This window comes from Rana temporaria, chromosome 4 (genome assembly GCF_905171775.1).
Source record: "Rana temporaria chromosome 4, aRanTem1.1, whole genome shotgun sequence".
NCBI classification, from domain to species: Eukaryota; Metazoa; Chordata; class Amphibia; order Anura; family Ranidae; genus Rana; species Rana temporaria.
Window position 1 is genome coordinate 34,098,383 of NC_053492.1, and position 18,227 is coordinate 34,116,609.

At 44.2% G+C, this 18,227-nt stretch overlaps 1 protein-coding gene across 1 annotated transcript in view; it reads right to left on the reverse strand.

The window, feature by feature from the left end:
* The window catches only part of LOC120936101 (cell wall protein DAN4-like), a 169,053-nt gene extending 151,251 nt beyond the window's left edge, over positions 1–17,802 (reverse strand). Inside the window, exons 1-2 of the mRNA XM_040348216.1 lie at positions 17,753–17,802; positions 6,027–6,053 (exon numbers count right to left, since the gene is read on the reverse strand). The gene's annotated coding sequence lies outside the window, so the exon portion shown is untranslated. The remainder of the gene's footprint in view (positions 1–6,026; positions 6,054–17,752) is intronic.
* Positions 17,803–18,227: the final 425 nt, after the last annotated feature.

Genomic DNA, 18,227 nt, shown 5'->3' on the forward strand with positions numbered 1-18,227 from the left:
TAAAATTCATACTACTACTGCAATAATAAGTGTGAATAAGGCCTAGGAAAAGCTGAGGATCAAAAGGTTTACCCATTCAAAGTAGAGTTCAAGCGAGGAGATTAATCATACATGAGACAAATGGACTGATGCAAGGCTAATGCTAACACTAACAGAACAAAAAGCAGGTAGCAATAAAAAAGAAAAAAACTCATGTCACCAGAAAATTGCAAATTGCTCTCACCAAGGTGTAAAACCTAGAAGAACATGTTGTCTGCAGAGCTCCTAGTGGGGATGGATATAGCCAGGGCTTTTTTTTCCCCTCAGAGAACAGATGTAGGAACACATAGGTAGATTCACTTAGGGGCGCCTAAAATTAGGACGGCCTAGCCTACTCTTTTTAGGCTACACCGCCGTGAATTATTTAGGTTAGTAGTGATTCTCAAACCACTTTTCTTCAAATTTTCGGCGGCTTAGCCTAAAACGAGCGGGCGTAAGCGCGCCAAATTCAAATGACAAGGGAGGGGGGCGTGTAGTATTGAAATGAGGCTTGACCTCACGTTTTTTGACGTTTTTTACACTGCGCATGCGCCGGGCAACTACATTTCCCAGTGCGCATTGCGGCTAAGTAGGCCGTACGGGCCTATTGATTTAGACGCGTACGTAAACGACGGGAATGGCGGGAACGGCGGCCATACTTAACATTGTTATTTCACCTCATAGGTGGAATAACTTTAGGCGGCCTATCGCGTACGGAAACTACGTAACTCGACGGTGTAGGCCCGGCGTACGCTCGTAAATCGTCGGGAATCGGCGTATCCCCTCATTTACATAATCTACGCCGGCCGCAATGGAAGCGCCATCTAGCGGCCAAAAGAAACATTGCAACCTAAGATAGAACGGCGCAAGCCGTCCTATCTTAGATGGGCCAGATTCACGTAGCTCAGCGGATCTATAGATCCGCTCGATCTACGTGAATTAAGATCCGCTCCCGCAAGTTTAGGAGGCAAGTGGCTAATTCACAAACCACTTACCTCCAAACTTGCGACGGCGGATCCTAAATCCCCCAGCGGAATTCAAATTCCGCGGCTAGGGGAGTGTCATATTTAAATCAGGCGCGTTCCCGCGCCGATTTAAATGCGCATGCGTCGTCCGGGGAATTTCCCGGCGTGCATTGCTCCCACTGACGTCACTAGGACGTCAGTGGTTGCGACGTGAGCGGGACTTGCGACGCGCGTGTTCGTGAATCGGCGTACGCAAACGACGTAGGAAAATTCAAATTCGACGCGGGAACGCCGGCTATACTTAACATTGGCTGCGCCTAATAAAAGAAAGGGTAAGTATACGATGGAAAACCGCTACGGAAACGACGTAAAAACAATGCGACGGGTCCGCGTACGTTCGTGAATTTGCGTATCTCGCTGATTTACATATTATTTATCGTAAATCAGCGGGAACGCCCCCGGCGCCATTTTTAAATTTAAAAAAAAATCCGACAGTGTAACACAGTGTAACACTGTCGGATCTAGCCCTATCTATGCGTATCTGATTCTATGAATCAGGCGCATAGATAGGACCAGTTTACGTCAGAGATACGATGGTGTATCTGTAGATACACCGTCGTATCTCTTTGTGAATCTGGCCCGATATGTTTAAGTGTATCTCTGTTTGAGAATACACTTAAACATAGGCCGGCTTAGATTCAGAGTTAGGTCGGCTTATCTGTAGATAAGCAGGCCTAACTCTTTGTGAATCTACCTATCTCTCTTTCCAAGTCACCCCTTGTCTCTCCCCTACCCACCTCCAAGCATTGTTCCTTGGTTCCACCCCTAAGTATAATTTTGTGGTGCCAAGTAGTTTTTATTAAATTTGTTAATAATAACACAAAAAAACAGTAAAATAGATCCCCTTCAGCCAGCGACAATAGACCCCCTCCAGCAACAATAAATCCTCCCAGCAGCAATGGACCACCTGCAAAAAAAAAATACCCCTAGCAACAATAGACCCCAAGCAGCAACAACAGATGTCCCCTTAGTCAGCATCAATAGACACCCCAGCATCCCTTGGTGTTGTGTTACAGTATGTGATTTATTATTGCTCTGTGTCTTTAAGCTCTGCTCCCTTCTGTCTAGCTGATTTCTCTCTCTCACGTAGTTCCTTATATTCCCTTCCACTTCCTGTCTCTCTCTCGTCAGCGCAGTATACCTTCCATGCTAAACATCTTTCTATGTGGTGAGTTGATGCAAGGGATAAATACAACACCAGGTCGTGTAAGCCCTGCTGAAAAAATACCCTGGATATCACTCGGTGATCACAGAAAACAGGACAAACAGAGAGACAACAATTAAAACCTGACAGTAGTTCCAATTCATCTCCACTATCCAAAACAAAACAAAGGTTTTGCCTTGAGTTATACTAAAGTCTAACTCCATCCTCAGTGCAACTGAGCTTCACACAGACAGAGCAGCAGCAAGGAGTTTGAAGCTGGGTGGGTGGAGCCTGATGGGATTCACAGATACGTTTTCCCTATAAGGTGCACTCCCCTTGTGATTGACAGTGGTCAGATCCTAAACCAGTAGACAGTCTGCTATAAAATCTGCCTGCTGTCAATCACAAATGAAGAGTGGACCTGAGGAGGAACCAGTGTCTCAGCTTTCCCATCGGTTTTGGCCACTGAGCATCACTGGTTGTCAAGACGCTGTCACCTGTGAAGCCAACAGGTAGGTAGGTGCAGTCCACTTGTTCCAAAGTCGGTGGCGCTCGACCCGAGCGGTACTGCAGGTGGAGATTAAGTCAGGAGAAGTCTGTGTTATTTTTATGGCGGGGTTCCCCTTAATATCCATTCCAGACCTGAAGGGCCTGGTATTTTAATTTGGGGGAACCCCCACACATTTTTTTTTTCTTTATGAATGAATCATCTCTGTAATTGAAAGAGCCGACAATTCATTAGAGCCGCAAAGCCGGTTTTAAATGCCTTTTTTTCTTTCAGAAATTACACTTTGTGCAGGGACAGTTCTATGTACGGGAAACATGCGCTTTTTCACATGCTGACTTTCAGTGTTGTAAGTAACGGCGTTTAAATAAACGCCGTTACGTAACGATTGCCCTTCAAGGGGTAACTAGTAATCTACCTGATTACTATTACCCCATCGGCAACGCCATTGCCATTACATTGGCGGCGTTACCGAGTTACTATGAGCGTGCGCGGGGGGGGCCGTCCGGGCAGACTCTCACTCTGTCAGGGGCAGGGCGGGATGGAGCTGGCCTGTGATTGGGTCACAGGCCAGGTCTTGGTCATGTGTCGACGTTGTGACGCACTGACGCGACGCGTGACGCTGGCGCATGCACGCGGCTGAAGCCTTCCCTGCAGCAGTGTATAGTGTGATGGGTCGGGACGGGAGGGGAGGGAGTGAGTCTGGCTCACCTCCCCACCGTCACCTCAGCCGCCGACATGGCGACATCTCCCAGTCCCTCGGCTGTCGCGGAGGCTCCACTCCACTCCACCATCAACGGTCCGGACTTCGGGGACACTCACCGTGCCAGCAGCAGTGCACCGACCGACCGACCGTGGGCCGTGGCCCTGCGCAGGTGAGGAGGCGAGCGGCATCGGATTGGGAGTGGGGGGGCCGGAGGGGGGACAAATGACGGGACACTCCACCGGACCGCTCCACATGCCCAGGCAGGCCCAGTATCATCACACTCCAGTGCCCAGCAATACTGTACAATATAGATTCAGTGTGCAGTGTGAGTGACACTTCTGCAGTGCACACTGAATCTATATTGTACAGTATTGCTGCTGCCTGGGCAGGTTGAGTGTGATGATGATAATGATGATATTAATGTACACGTGACATGACAGTATTGCATTTGCTGGGCCTGCCATATACTGTACTGTACACTATTATAGTGTACAGTATATGGCAGGCCCAGCAAATGCAATACTGTGTACATTAATATCATCATCATCATCACACTCCACCTGCCCAGGCGGCAGCAATACTGTACAATATAGATTCAGTGTGCAGTGTGAGTGACACTTCTGCAGTGCACACTGAATCTATATTGTACAGTATTGCAGGGCAGGTGGAGTGTGATGATGATGATGATATTAATAATTGTACACAGTATTGCATTTGCTGGGCCAGCCATATACTGTACTGTACACTATACTGTATAACTGCACTACAAAATTCCTTTACAAATAATGCATATTTTAAAATGTTATTAGTAATAACTTATTAGTAATAACATTTTAAAATATGCATTATTTGTAAAGGAATTTTGTAGTGTAGTTATACAGTATAGTGTACAGTATATGGCAGGCCCAGCAAATGCAATACTGTGTACAATTATTAATATCATCATCACACTCCACCTGCCCTGCAATACTGTACAATATATATTCAGTGTGCACTGCAGAAGTGTCACTCACACTGCACACTGAATCTATATTGTACAGTATTGCTGCCGCCTGGGCAGGTGGAGTGTGATGATGATATTAACAATTGTAAATTGTAAATGTTCTAAAATACTGTATATAATGTTTTTATTCTTCAATAAGTTAATATAAACATCTTTGATATTAAAGATGTTATAGAACGTACTTGCATTGTAGAAAATCAAAAATAAAATTCTCAGTTACTTTTCCGAGTAACTAGTTACTTTGCCTAAAAAGTAACTGAGTCGCTAATTCACTTACTTTTTCGGTCAAGTAACTTGTAATTGTAACTAGTTACTTTTTAAAAAGAAGATGAACAATACTGCTGACTTTACACCCCCCCCCCCTAGGTACGAAATAATATTACACTTTTATTGTTTCACTTTTAGCATTATTAAATTCACTGTTCCTGAAAAAATGGACATTTTTAAAACTTTTTTTTGCATTGATACATGTTTCCTGGGACAGGACCCAGGTCCCCAAACACTTTTTAGGACAATAAATTGCATATTAGCCTTTAAAATTATCACTTTAGATTTCTCCCATAGACTTTAGCATGGTGTTCAGCGGCTTTTCGAATTTGCCGCGAACACCCCTAATTTGGCTGGGATTCCGGCCGTGTGTATGCTCCCTAGCATTTGGCTGGGATTCCGGCCGTGTGTATGCTCCCTAGCAGTTTTCCCATCAGGAAAACAGCCGGGAATCCAGACGGGAAAATAGGAGAACCTGCTCTCTATTTTCCCGTCGGGTTTCCCGGCAGAGTGTTTCCTGCTGAGAAAACCGGTCGTTTGTATGCTTACCTGCAGGGTAGAAAAACCGTGCATGCTCGATAACACGTCGACACATGCGCGGTAGCATACAACAATAGTGTGGGGTGTAGCAAGATGGCGGCGACGGAATCGAATGTGACAAGACACTGGCTCGTCGTAGTCGATGACGTCACTGCTTTCTTGCCATTCAAAAGAATGGCGGGTTTTTGTGTGGCCGTGTTTATACACAGATTTTCAGGGCAAGCCTGCCAGGAATCCTGTTGGGAAAACCAACGTTTTTTTTCCCGACAGGATTCCCGCTCGTGTGTACTGTTTACTGTGATTAGATAAGTGGCTCATGTTAATTATTCTGATTGCTTCATTGTGGTAATTACCTCTTCTATATGCGGGGCCAAGCTGTCTAGATAACGTATTCTGTTACAACTAATAATTACCTTCACTGATGTCATTATCTAAAGAAATGTGTCTTCAGAGTCGGCGCCGAAGTGTCTGCCTATAATCTGTATGAGAGCCCCCACTGTGTGTGGAAAGAGGGTGGAGATTTCATTGTTCCTTGATTGAGGATTTAGCTTGTAAACTGCATATATACCTGGTAGCATGTTGCCATTAAAGTGTCTTGTTCCAGCAGTAAGCTCTGACTCATGTGTGGCTTATTGGGCGATCCCAGGAATATTCCTCCTTGTGGAATATTGGGGTGATTTGCTTTTATGGGAAGAAGGGAATGCTTGACGGGGATATTCTAATTCCGTCACAGTACTTAGCTAGGTTATTAGAAATGAGGAGGTCAAGTTGTCAGGAAGACCAATCCTAATAAGATCAGGAGGTGGTTCTATACATACCTGGTGCTACAGTGGGTATTCCATACACTGTGAACAAATAAGGAGAAGTCAGTTTGTGCTTGTTGTCAAAAAATGTGTTTTTGGCTAAGTAGCAAACAGCAAAGATAAGGATATTTCTAGACTTACAATATACAATCAAATGTTTTTTTCACACCTGACCATCACACCTGACCATCAAAATACTACAGACACTTGTTCATATTATTGAGTATCCAGTAAAGGTACTAATAATGCTACAGCATACAAGGATGCCTTAGATAATTGCTTATTTCCATCCTTGTGCCCATAGTTTGGTGAAGGTTCGTTTTCTGTTTCAGGAAGATTATTCTCTGTACAAAAAGCCAGCTCCATAAAGACATGGTTTGACCAGTTTGGTGTAAAAGGAATAATGCCTTGCACACATGGCCGGTTTTCTCGTAGGAAAAACTGCGATGAGAGCTTTTGGCTGGGAATCCCGACCGTGTGTATGCTCCATCTGAGTTTTTCCGACGGGAAACCTGCCAAAAACGCCCAGCAAAAAAAAGAGAACTGGCTCTCTTTTTTCCCGTCGGGATTCCCAACTGACTTTTTCCTGTCGGAAAACCCGGCCGTGTGTATGTGGCATAAGGGTGCCCTGGCCTCAACCTACTGAACACCTTTGGGATGAATTGTAACATGAATTGTAACATGGATTATGATGAACATCTTCTCATTCAACATCAGTACCTGACCTAACAAATTCTCTTTTGATTCAATGGGCAAAAATTCCCACAGACACACACCCCAAAGTCTTGTGGAAAGCCTTCTGTGAAAAGTGGAGGCTGTTCTAACCACAAAGGCTGGGGGTGGGCAACTATCTATTAATGCCCATAGATTTGGAATGGGATGTCCGACAAGCTCATATACAGAAGGTGTGATTGGGATGGGTGCCCAAAAAAACATTGATATATAAATATTAGGGATCAACCGATTATCGGTGCGGCCGATTATCGGCGCTCGATATTGACTTTTTTTTAGAAGTATCGGTCAAAAAACTGACCGGTATTGCTTCAAGGGGTTTTACCGGAGTGATGCATGCATCACCCTTGTACCGTTCTTTAGAGTGGACGGTCAGCTTTAATGTAATAACAACCAATGCACCTCAGCAGCACCTATAATATGTAATTATAAGCAGCTGGAGGGGGCATTTCCCCCCTCCCACCGCCTTAAAAGTATTCAACGCAGATCTTGAAGTTTTGAATACTTTGAAGTGCAGAGGAGGGGTTTGGGGTCTTATAGACCCTTGATCCCGCCATAAAGAGTACCTCTCAAATGCCTATTACTGTCACAAGTGATGTTTACATTCCTTGTGACAGCAATAACAGTAATAAAAAAAATAATTTTAAATCACCGTGTAAAATCTTTTTTTTAAAATGTACAAAATATCGGCAAAAAATATCGGCTATCGGCAGGAGAGGTGGTCTTATCGGCACTGAAAAAATTATATCGGTCGATCCCTAATAAACATCAGTTGTCCACAAATGAGTATCAAAAAAACGCATTTTTCGCGCACACACATTAAAGGGTAGTTCTCCTATTTTATAAAAAGGTGAACTAGCCCTTTAAGTAGTATAAGCCTTTTTTGTTTTTTTTATGTTAGCTATTGACAAAAGTAGACGTTTAGTTTTAGGATGATGACATTTATTAGCTAACGAAATTGATTGTAGTGTCCTACTTTACAATCTATTTAGTTAGCCGATAAATGGTATCACCCTAAATCCAAACTTGACACAACACATTAACAAGAAAAAAGGAACACGGTAAACAAACATTTCTTACATTTTTTTAAATTACATCTTTATGGCACATCTGGCAGGGACAGTTTCATTAATAACACATTTTGTTCTTATTACATAAACCACCATCGTCAAGATCCTGGAGCTGGGCTATACCGTGATCCTGCATTTTGGCAAAAGTTACAAGTTCACTTTGGTAGGAACCCTTAGGAACCTTTGCTTATCTTTTATTTACTTTCCTACCATTCAGATTTGCCACTGGAACCCAAAGAATTACCTGCTACTTTGCGGTATTGGGTCAACACATGACACACCACAATGTTGGGTGCGAGCATTGTCACATGGGTGTGAGGCGAATGTGCACAGACCTGTGTATGTCGAAACTTAAATCATACTTTTTTTCTTTAACACACGGTGTGGTCTGCAAAAATAAAACACGAAAATTGGAAAAGAAGTGCATGTGAACACAAAAAATGCACCTAGGGTGTGACATATGGTCCCCTCCTGAAGAGGAATGACCCCTCTCTGACCCCCGGAGTTCAAGACTCCTGACAGGGGTGAGGCACACTTAGGTTCACCTAACCAAAAGGCCCAGCAAACCCTTCTTTTCTTGATCAGCTAAAGCACAATGCAGTTGGCACATGTGGAGGTAGGCCTCGTACACACGACCGAGGAACTCGTCGTAAATGAAACATTGTTTTCCTCGACGAGTTCCTTGTTAGGCTTGTCGAGAAACTTGACTTTCTTTGCGTACACACTATCAATACAAAATCTCGTCGTTCTCAAACGCGGTGACGTACAACGCGTACGACGGCACTATAAAGGGGAAGTTTGATTCCACTGGCGCTACCCTTGGGGCTGCTTTTGCTAATCTCATGTTACTGCGTGTTAAGTAAAAGTTTGGTGAGAGACGATTCGCGCTTTTCAGTCTGTTACAGCGTGACGAATGTGCTATCTCCATTAGGCATGTGCAAAAGGGAAAATTTTGTTTCGTTTCGTTTTAATTCGTTATTTAATTAATTTCGTTAAGTTAGGTTCGTTACATGTGTTAAATTCGTTTTCGGAACTCGTTCGTTTTCGACCGAATTTCGAAAAATCCGGTCGAATTCGAAAGTATTTCGACCGGATTCGACAACAAATAGTCTCTTTTCAAATATAATTTCGGAATTAAAAAAAAAAAAAAAAAAAAAATTTGAATTCCAAATCGAAAACCCGCGGACGAAATTCGATCGGAATTAAAAAAAAAAAAAAAAAAATTCGAATTCCAAATCGAAAACCCGCGGACGAAATTCGATCGGAATTCGAAAAAAAATAAAAAAAAAATTCGGAATTCAAAATCGAAAACCCGCGGACGAAATTCGATCGGAATTCCAAAAGAAAAAAAAAATTCGAATTCCGATCGAATTTCGTCCGCGGGTTTTCGATTCGGAATCGAAAACGTTCGTTCGGATTCGGTAAATTCATTAATATTGCAATTCGGGAATTCGTATGCATCCGAATGTCTGAATAATGAAAAATTTGTCCGAATTTCGATTCGGAACGAAACGAAATGCACATGACTAATCTCCATTACAAACGCTACTTTTACTGAAGGCACGCTCCCGTCTCATACTTTATTCTGAGCTTGCGCGGGCTTCTAAGCATACACACGAACGTGTTTCTCGTCGTAAACCAGCCCGACGAGAAACACGACGAGGAAATTGAGACTCCCGACGAGGAAGTTCCACGACAGTTTTCTCGACGAAAAACATACACACGACCGTTTTCCTCTGCAAAAAAGCTCTGCCACCAAGTTTCTTGATGGATTCTGTCGAGGAAAACAGTCGTGTGTACGAGGCATAAAATATTGAAGTAAAAATAAAAATATCACAGTGGGGCTAGGCCTTGTTGTGCCTGGTAACAAAAAATGGCCCCAGTCTTGGCCAAAAGGCCTAGCCCAGGGGTAGGCAACCCCCCGGCACTAGTGCCGCAAGCGGCACTCAAAGCCTCTTTTGCCGACACTCGACTCCCTCCCCATCAGCAGAGCAGTGCAGGGAAGTGTCAGTGAGACACTAATGCATTCCAATTTCTGAATTCCCCACACCGCACCTGCATTGGAGGGGGAGGCACTGTGCCCCCACATATTGTAAAAGATGGAAAACATCGAACACTGCTGTAGCTGCGATCGTCAGCTTTTGTGATGGGGAATAGATTGTGTGCAATTTTGCTAGGGGAGGGGGGCGGTCCCTGTTTCCAGGAGAAGGACTGTCATTGGTCAATGCTAAAGCCAATCACAGTCCTGCTCGCCCCATCTACCATCTGGAGGAAGATGACTCGCCACTACCAATCTCAGAAAGAAGGGATTTCACCATGATTGAGAAAACCACAATCAGGTAACAGTTTGTGGAATTACTGCTGAGATTCTGAACCTTTGTGTCACTACTGAACCCCCCTGCACTCTGTGACCCTTTAAGCCACAGACAGTATTTAGCGGAATGAAAATCACACCCAACCACTTTTTCTCAGCTGCAGGGGTCCAACTTATGATCCTGCACACATACCCACTGCCAGCGGTGGGACAGAAAAGCAGGGGGCTACAGTGGTGGGAAAGATGAGCGGGGGGGGGTTCAGTGTTGGGGCAGATGACAAAAGGGGTTACAGTGTTAGGACAGATGAGAAGAGATGTGCATGGAGGTACAGTGGTGGGGCAGATGTTACAGGTTTTAACAGTGGTGGGACAGATGAGCAGAGGGGTACAGAGGTGGGGCAGATGTGCAGGGTAGTACAGTGATGGGGCAGATGAGAAAGGGGGAACATTGGGGGGGCAGATGAGAAAGGGGGTACATTGGTGGGGCAGATGAGCAGGGTGGTGCGGTGGTGGGGCAGATGTGCAGAGGGTTACAGTGATGGGGCAGATGAGCAAGGGGGTACAGTTGTGGAACAGATTTGGAACAGATTTGCAGGGGGGACGGTGATCTGAGGTGTGAAGGTGCATGAATTGGGGCTGATCTGAGGCGTGAGAGTGTGGGATGTTAATTTCTCACTACTACTACTACTACTACTACTACTAAGTAGTTTACAGCATTTACTTCATAAAAAATCCTTTTCGTGAATTGAGAGCGAGAAGTTGACATTTTTTTGTTATAAAATCGTCACTCTCAATTTCTTTGAAAACATTTGTCGGCACACTGTGCTCAAAAGGTTGCCTACCCCTGGCCTAGCCCATGACATGTTGTGCAGAAAAAAAATCTTATGTTTCACAGCCTTGTGCAGTTTCAGACAGTAAGGTCCCAAGCCCATTGATTTAATTTACATCCTGGAATCCATCTAACCTTTGCTCAGGCATGCAGGAAGGAGCGTGTGCTTAGCTGAGAAAGCTCCTCCTCCCTTCCTCCAGATGAAAGTAAAAAAAAAAATCCCATGAAGACTCCTGGGATGTATGCCACCATTTTGGCCTAGGCCAGAAACCAGGATGCAAAGTGGTTGTCCACCCAGTACAACCACTTTCACCTACAGGTAAGCCTATATTAAGGCTTACCTGTAGGTGATGGAAATATCTCCTAAACCTACACAGTTTAGGAAATATTTACAATTCTCCGTACGATGATTTCTTCTGTGCATTCCTCATTAAGAAATGTAAGAAAAAGGTTTAGTAAATATAATATAATTTCCTATCTATTTACTAACAATAACAGCTTTAGGATTAACAATAGTTAATGTTGAATGAGAGAGTTTAGTTCCACTTTAAAGGGCAGCTTGACAAAGGACCAGTGCTTATAGGTCTTCAGCATGTAAGCAGATTGAAAATAGCTACCGTATTTTCCGGCGTATAAGACGACCTCTTGTACTTAAAAATATGCCTCAAAAATCGGGTGTCGTCTTATAAGCCGGATGCAGAGTCAGTCAGACTGCGGGCATCCATTGTTCAAAAGCCACGCCTCCTCCTTGTGCTGTTTCGTGATAGGCTGAACACTCAATTTCCCAGCAGAGTCTGTGTTCAGTGCTCCGCCTATCACGGACGTCCTCTCGTCCGAGGCCGAGGACAAGACAACATCCGTGATAGGCGGAACACTGAACACAGACTCTGCTGGGAAACTGAGTGTTCTGCCTATCACGGAACAGGATGAGGAGGAGGCGCGGCTTTTGAACAATGGATGCCTGCAGTCTGACTGACTCTGCCAGGGATAAGGTATGGAGATCGTCGAAGTGAGGTATGCAATGGCACAGTGAGGGGGGAAGGGTGTCGTCTTATACGGCGAGTATATCCCAAAACCAACATTTTATCTGGAAAATTAGGGGGTCGTCTTATACGTCCAGTCGCCTTATACGCCGGCAAATACGGTAGTTAACGGTTGTCATGGATGGGAGGGTAAGGGTTCATACTTTTCTGGTTCTTTGGTCTTTTGGCAGGTTTTCTATGGGTCTGACCCACTGATCCTGTGTTATATAAGAGGGACAATGGTCTTGCACAGAGTGTAGAGTGGTTGGAGGCCAGGAAAGACCTTAAATGGTCTAGGGCCCGTAGCAGACCCGAGAGAGAGATCCAGGACCCGTAAGAGAGTGCGACAGAGAACAGCACCCAGAAGGTGCAGAAGGATGAGTGAGTGAGTGAATAACTTATATAGCGCTACAAATGCAAACTAAATCGCCTCAAGGTGCTTGGCATCTATTTTTTTTTTCATTCTGTTAAACCATCAGAATAGGTGGGTCTTGAGTTTTTTCCTGAAGGCCAGGTGATCAATTTCTGTTCGGATGTTAGTTGGTAATGCATTCCATAATCGCGGTCCTTGGACTGCAAATCGTCGTTCTCCTTTGGTTTTGTAGCGCGCTTTTGGGATTTGTAGTCGTTTTTGATTAGTTGATCGCAAAACGCGATTGGGGTTTTGGTGTTTTATTTTCTCACTTAATTATTGTGGGGCGGTTCCGTGTACACATTTGTGCGCCAGGCAAAGGGCCTTAAATGTGACTCAGTCCTTTACGGGCAGCCAGTGGAGGGATCTCAGAGATGGGCTGATTGGTTCCCAGGGTTTTTTTCCCTGTTACCAGCCGTACCGCAGTGTTTTGGACGACTTGAAAACGGGCAATCTGGTATTTTGGGAGTCCGAGGTAGAGGGAATTTGCATAATCTAATCTGGAGTTAATAATTGTTGCTACCACCACTGCTATGTCTTCTTTCGGGATGAAGGGAACAACTCTTCATAGGAGATGTAGCAGATGATGAGATCCGCTAACTACTGATCCTATTTGTGCATCCATTGTCATGTCTGAGTCAAAAATGACTCCGAGGCTTTTGACTTTGGTGCTAGTGGTGATGGTTTGTCCCAGAATGGGTGGTGGTGTCCAGGTAGTCCTGGCTAGTTCTTTCCGGTTTGCGTGAAGTTGAAGGAGTTCTGTTTTAGCTCCATTAAGTTTGAGGTGACTAAGGCATTGTTCAAATACGGGGTATTGGTTCTTTTTTTCGCTGATACGAAAATAAAATTGTGTGTCGTCCGCGTAAGATAGAGAAGGCCTTGGTTACTAATAATTTTTAAGAGTGGGCGGAGGTAAATGTTGAAAAGTATGGGCGATAAAAGAGACCCCTGGGGGACTCTGCAAGCCACGGTACAAGATTCAGACGTGAAAGGTCCTAGTTTCACTGTCTGGGATCGTTTATCCAGGAATGAGGAAAACCATGGTAGATCCGAGTCTGCAACTCCAGCTACCTCTGTGAGGTGGTTTAGCAACAGTTCGTGGTCTACTGTGTCAAAGGCAGCGCTAAGGTCCAGCAGTATCAGGAGACAGGATTCTCCTTCGTCTGCTGCTTTGAGAGTGTCATCCCATATTTTGAGAAGTGCTGTTTCCGTCCCGTGACCTGGGCGGAAACCCGATTTGAAGTGGATTCAGGAGTTTGTGGGTGTCTAAATGATGTTGTAGTTGTTGTACTACTGCTTTTTCCATTACCTTGGAAAAGATGTTGAGGGAGGCTATCGGTCGGCGGTTGTTTGGGTTGTTTTTTTTTAGAAGGGGTTTTATTATGCCTTGTTTTAAGGAGGTCGGAACCTTGCCTTCTATGAATGATTGGTTTATAAGGTGCGTGATCGCGGGTGCCAAAATATCGGCACATTCTTTCACCAATTTTGTGGGAATGATGTCATTGGGGGATGTACTATCTCGGAGGCTTCCGATGATGTTTTTAGTGGTGTCGATGGAGATTGGCTCTAATGTAAATTTTGTTGGTTGAGAAGCGTTTATATTAATATTCTCTTTTTGATTGGTAGGGGTGAGGGTAGCGATTTTCTTTTGCTGAATTGTGTCACAAATTTGTTCAATTTTGTTTATGAAAAAATCAGATAATTCATTGCAAAACCCTTGTGTTTCATTTTTTGGAGCCTCCAGGCAGGCTGGGTTCATGGTCTGGGTGATTAAGTTGAAAAGTTCTCGAGGTCGATTTCGAGCTTTTGCGAGTACGTTTGAAAAATGTTATTTTTTGCTTTGAAGATTTCCTTATGATATTTCTTAGTGATTAATTTATAATTTACGTGAGTTTCCTTTGTAGAGTTTCTTCTCCAAGCGCCTTCCACTCTCCTGCGTTCCTGCTTCAATGACGTGGGCGTGTCATTGAACCAGCTGGAGTTATTTTTACGGATAAGCGCTCTACGTTTCGGGGGCGATTATATCCGCAGTCTGTAGTAAAGCTTTGTTTATGGAGTTAAGCGTTTCTGCTGCTGATTGTGTTTGTTTAATTTTTGTCATTTTATTTAATAATGTTTTTTTAAAGTGTTCTGAGTGGAGTTTTTTTGGGGATCTTGTCCAGTATGTCATTGCCTGGTTTGCAGTTTTTTTTAGGATAGTGTTAGAGGTTATTAAAATTTTTATTGCATGATGATGTGTCCAAGGTAGGGGTCTGTTTTCTGAAATGTTGACGTCCATATCCTGTTTGAGGATCAGGTCGAGGATGTGACCTGAGACATGCGTGGGTGCGCATATCAGTTGCTGCAGACCTAGTCCCTCCAATTGGTCAATATAGGCGTTGGCTATGGCATCCTGTGCGGAGTTGGCCCAGAGGTTGAAATCCCAGAGTAGCAGGAGGTGTTTGACTTTTAAGGTGTAAGTTGCAATAAATTCTGTCAGCGATGTGGGGAGATGCGTCTTTGGGCCTGGTGGTCTGTAGCATAATAGTATGTGGACCGTGTCCTGGGGTGTTGTTTGGAGTTGTAGAGTGAGTGTTTCAATGAACGGCAATGTAAGTCTGTAAGTCTGGTTTCGTGAGAGAGAGGTACGATTTGTAGATCACTGCTAGACCTCCTCCTATTTGCCCAATTCTGTTCTCGGTTAGAATACCATAGTTCTCTGGCACAAGTTCACCAAGGATGGTGTTACAGTCCGATGTTAGCCAGCTTTCTGTGATGAAAAGCATGTTGCTCGTTACTATCTGGACTTGGAAAAAATCAGCGGCTGGAGAATTTACTTGGACACTGTAATTTCATGGACACTACCTTCCCAAGTATGCTGGGGCAGAACACAGCCAGAGTTAGGGTTAAGGATTTAGGGAAGTATTATGTCTCTAAATGCTGAACTTTGTAACGCCTTTTTCACTTTTCAAGTAAAGTTCTTCCCGTTGAATCTGAAGTTACTCAAAAGGGTGTAATGCAAGTAACTAGCACATATAATCTACGGTTTGGGTCATTAAACACTTTGAGGTATGAAGACACGTCCGTAAGAGTTAATATAGCGTGAAGTGCAAGCAAGTGGTTACCTAGGGTAATTGAAGTTTACCAAGCTGTCTGTCGTTAAGCATGTGCCCGAGATAGGTGGGACAGCCTCTTGCAGGAGGGAGTTGTTATTGGCACTCTCTCCATGAGTGGTCCGTCTCCCATAGCAACAGGAGCAGACTCACATCGCAGAGTTCCCCAGCCTGTGTTCAGGTACAGAAGAGTCAAGTAAAGTGAAGTACATGCATGGAGTTGGCGCTATGTGCTTGGCGGGAACCCTATGCTGTCACTAGGAGTGAGGTATCGGTGATACGCTGGATAGGAGGATGTGGACAGGGCTCAGCATGTTCCTCCTAAATGCAAGTTGCAGAGAAGGTGTACATTGTGATGGGGACCCAAGAGTTAACTAGACAACTGTTATAGTGCAAGTGTACACGGTGTATGTTTATCTCTAAAAGCAGAGGCAGTCTTAACCGCTTAAGGACCAGTGCGCGACGATATACGTTGACACAATGGCATGGCTGGGCAGATGGACGTACGTGTACTTCCCCTTTAAGATGCAGCATTGTGGGCGTGCGCATGCCACCAGTGGCGCACACGCGCGCCTGCCGCGAGCTCCGTGAGCCGGACTCACGGGTGCCGTGGACTCTATGTCCACGGGGATACCCGCGATCATCTCACAGAGAGAAATAACGGGGAAATGCTGATGTAAAGAAGTAGTAGAATACGTATTGGCCTAAACAGAGGAAATTTTTTTTTTTATATTTTTGGGGGATATTTATCATAGCAAAAAGTAAAAAATATTGTTTTGTTTTTTTTCAAAATTGTTGTTATATTTTTGTTTATATCGCAAAAAATAAAAAGTGAAAGTTAATGTGACGCAGTGCCGAATAGAAAAAAGTGCTCTGGACTTTGGCCAGCCAAATGGTCCGGGGATAAGTGGTTAAAGTTCCCTTATGGCGGCCTTAGTCTGGATCCAGGGCACTGATGAAGATGGCACAAAAGTAATGGTACCCCATGTGTAATAGAGTGATCCCGTTAAAGGTGCATATAGTAGCCCAGAAGAGCCCACTGTGAAGTAGGCCTCCCGTGTGACCCTCACTTGGCGCCCAACGAGGAGGGAAACATGGAAAATGTGATGACCACCCTGTCGCCCCTCCCATACAAGCAAGTTCCCTCAGATCCGACCTGAACTTTGCTGTATGCTTATTCGTAACCGACATGGCTTACTCCTGACCTGCCTTTAGATCTTTCTCTGTACCTCTGCTTGGAATTCTGCTTATACAGTTTGTGACCTTGACTTTTTCTCCGACTCCTGTCCATGGCTATTCTGAGATCTGACTGTAGACTTCTGTGAGCATTCCTGCTGCTGTTTAACTTCTGTCATCAGTGGACCCTGCTGTCCTCAACTCACCACAGTTAAAGTACTTCCTTAGCTTCTGCTGGTTCTTTCTATAGGTTCACCAACTGTTCGCCTGATACTCCTACCTGCATAGCCTGCTGATTCCTCCTCGTTGGCATTGCCAGTTCAAAGATCTGCATGAAAAATCCTTAGGCACATGTATTCCCCCTGTACCATAGCACCACCTATCTTATTCCCAGGTATGCTTAGGCTGGAGAAACAAGGTAGGTCGCACTCAACATCTCGGCCTCCTATCAGGTACATGACAGGAAGCACCACCTATTCCGACTCTGATTGTTGTGAAGCGATCTATCCCTTGTGAGACCTCTAAGCCTGGCCTGTATAAGCCTATATAATTACTGAGGACAATCCTCATCAGATAGCTTGAACACACCAAGTACCGATTCTGTTCGCAGAGGTTGCTTTAATCCGAAACATCAGGGTTACAGCAGATGACAGGATACAACAGATGAATAGGTTGTTGTACTTATGCGGTCAAAGGATATTTTCTGTAGCTTACTATGCAGAATACATGTGCCCTTGTTACATGTGGCCTGTTAGCTGTCTCCATTACACAAAAAGTACAATCACAGGAAGAAAGGGTGGAGCATTACATAGAAAGGAAGTGTGTCATAAATCAGACAAAAGAAACATGGAAAAATAGGTGCATTACCACAAAAGGTCAATAGATGGCAGCATGTGAACTAAACATAACGTTCAAAGAAAATGGAGGACCTTGCATAGCTGGAGGAGTGCAAAGTAAGGGTAAATGCTTGCCTTCCATACTTGTACATTGTGGCAAATGCTCTAAGGGTCCACTTTGTCACCTCCACTAACCTGCCACACTACAGTGAATTGATTTGTTTCTCAAACATTACCCATATAAGATGTTCTACTCACATCTCTTCACTCTCCCTCGTACGTGCTCTGGCTTATTAACATTTTCTTTGTTAGCGATGGAGCCGCTCTACAAAACAAAAATAACAGAAATCACTTGCAAACTTATTAACAACAACTTTAATCTGCATTTTTTTACAATTCTTTTGCAGCCAGGCTAAACAGGTTTTTCACAGTTTTTCTGCACAGGACAATAGCCACTTGGTCCTGGCTGCACAACCTCCCTCTAATGCTGCAATATTTGAAAGTGGAAAACGGAGTGGGGTTACAGAAAGAGGTGGCACACAATGGCTATTCAGTACATTTCTGGTAGCTATAGGGTCAGTCAGGTGCACAAGATGAATTCCAGGTTGAAAATCATTGACATTATCTGATAAGCTGTGCCATATGGCCAAGTTTACATGGAAATTTTGAATGGAGTAGTGAATAATATTAAAGTATACTTGCACCTTAGCCTTATGCCCCATAAACACGATTG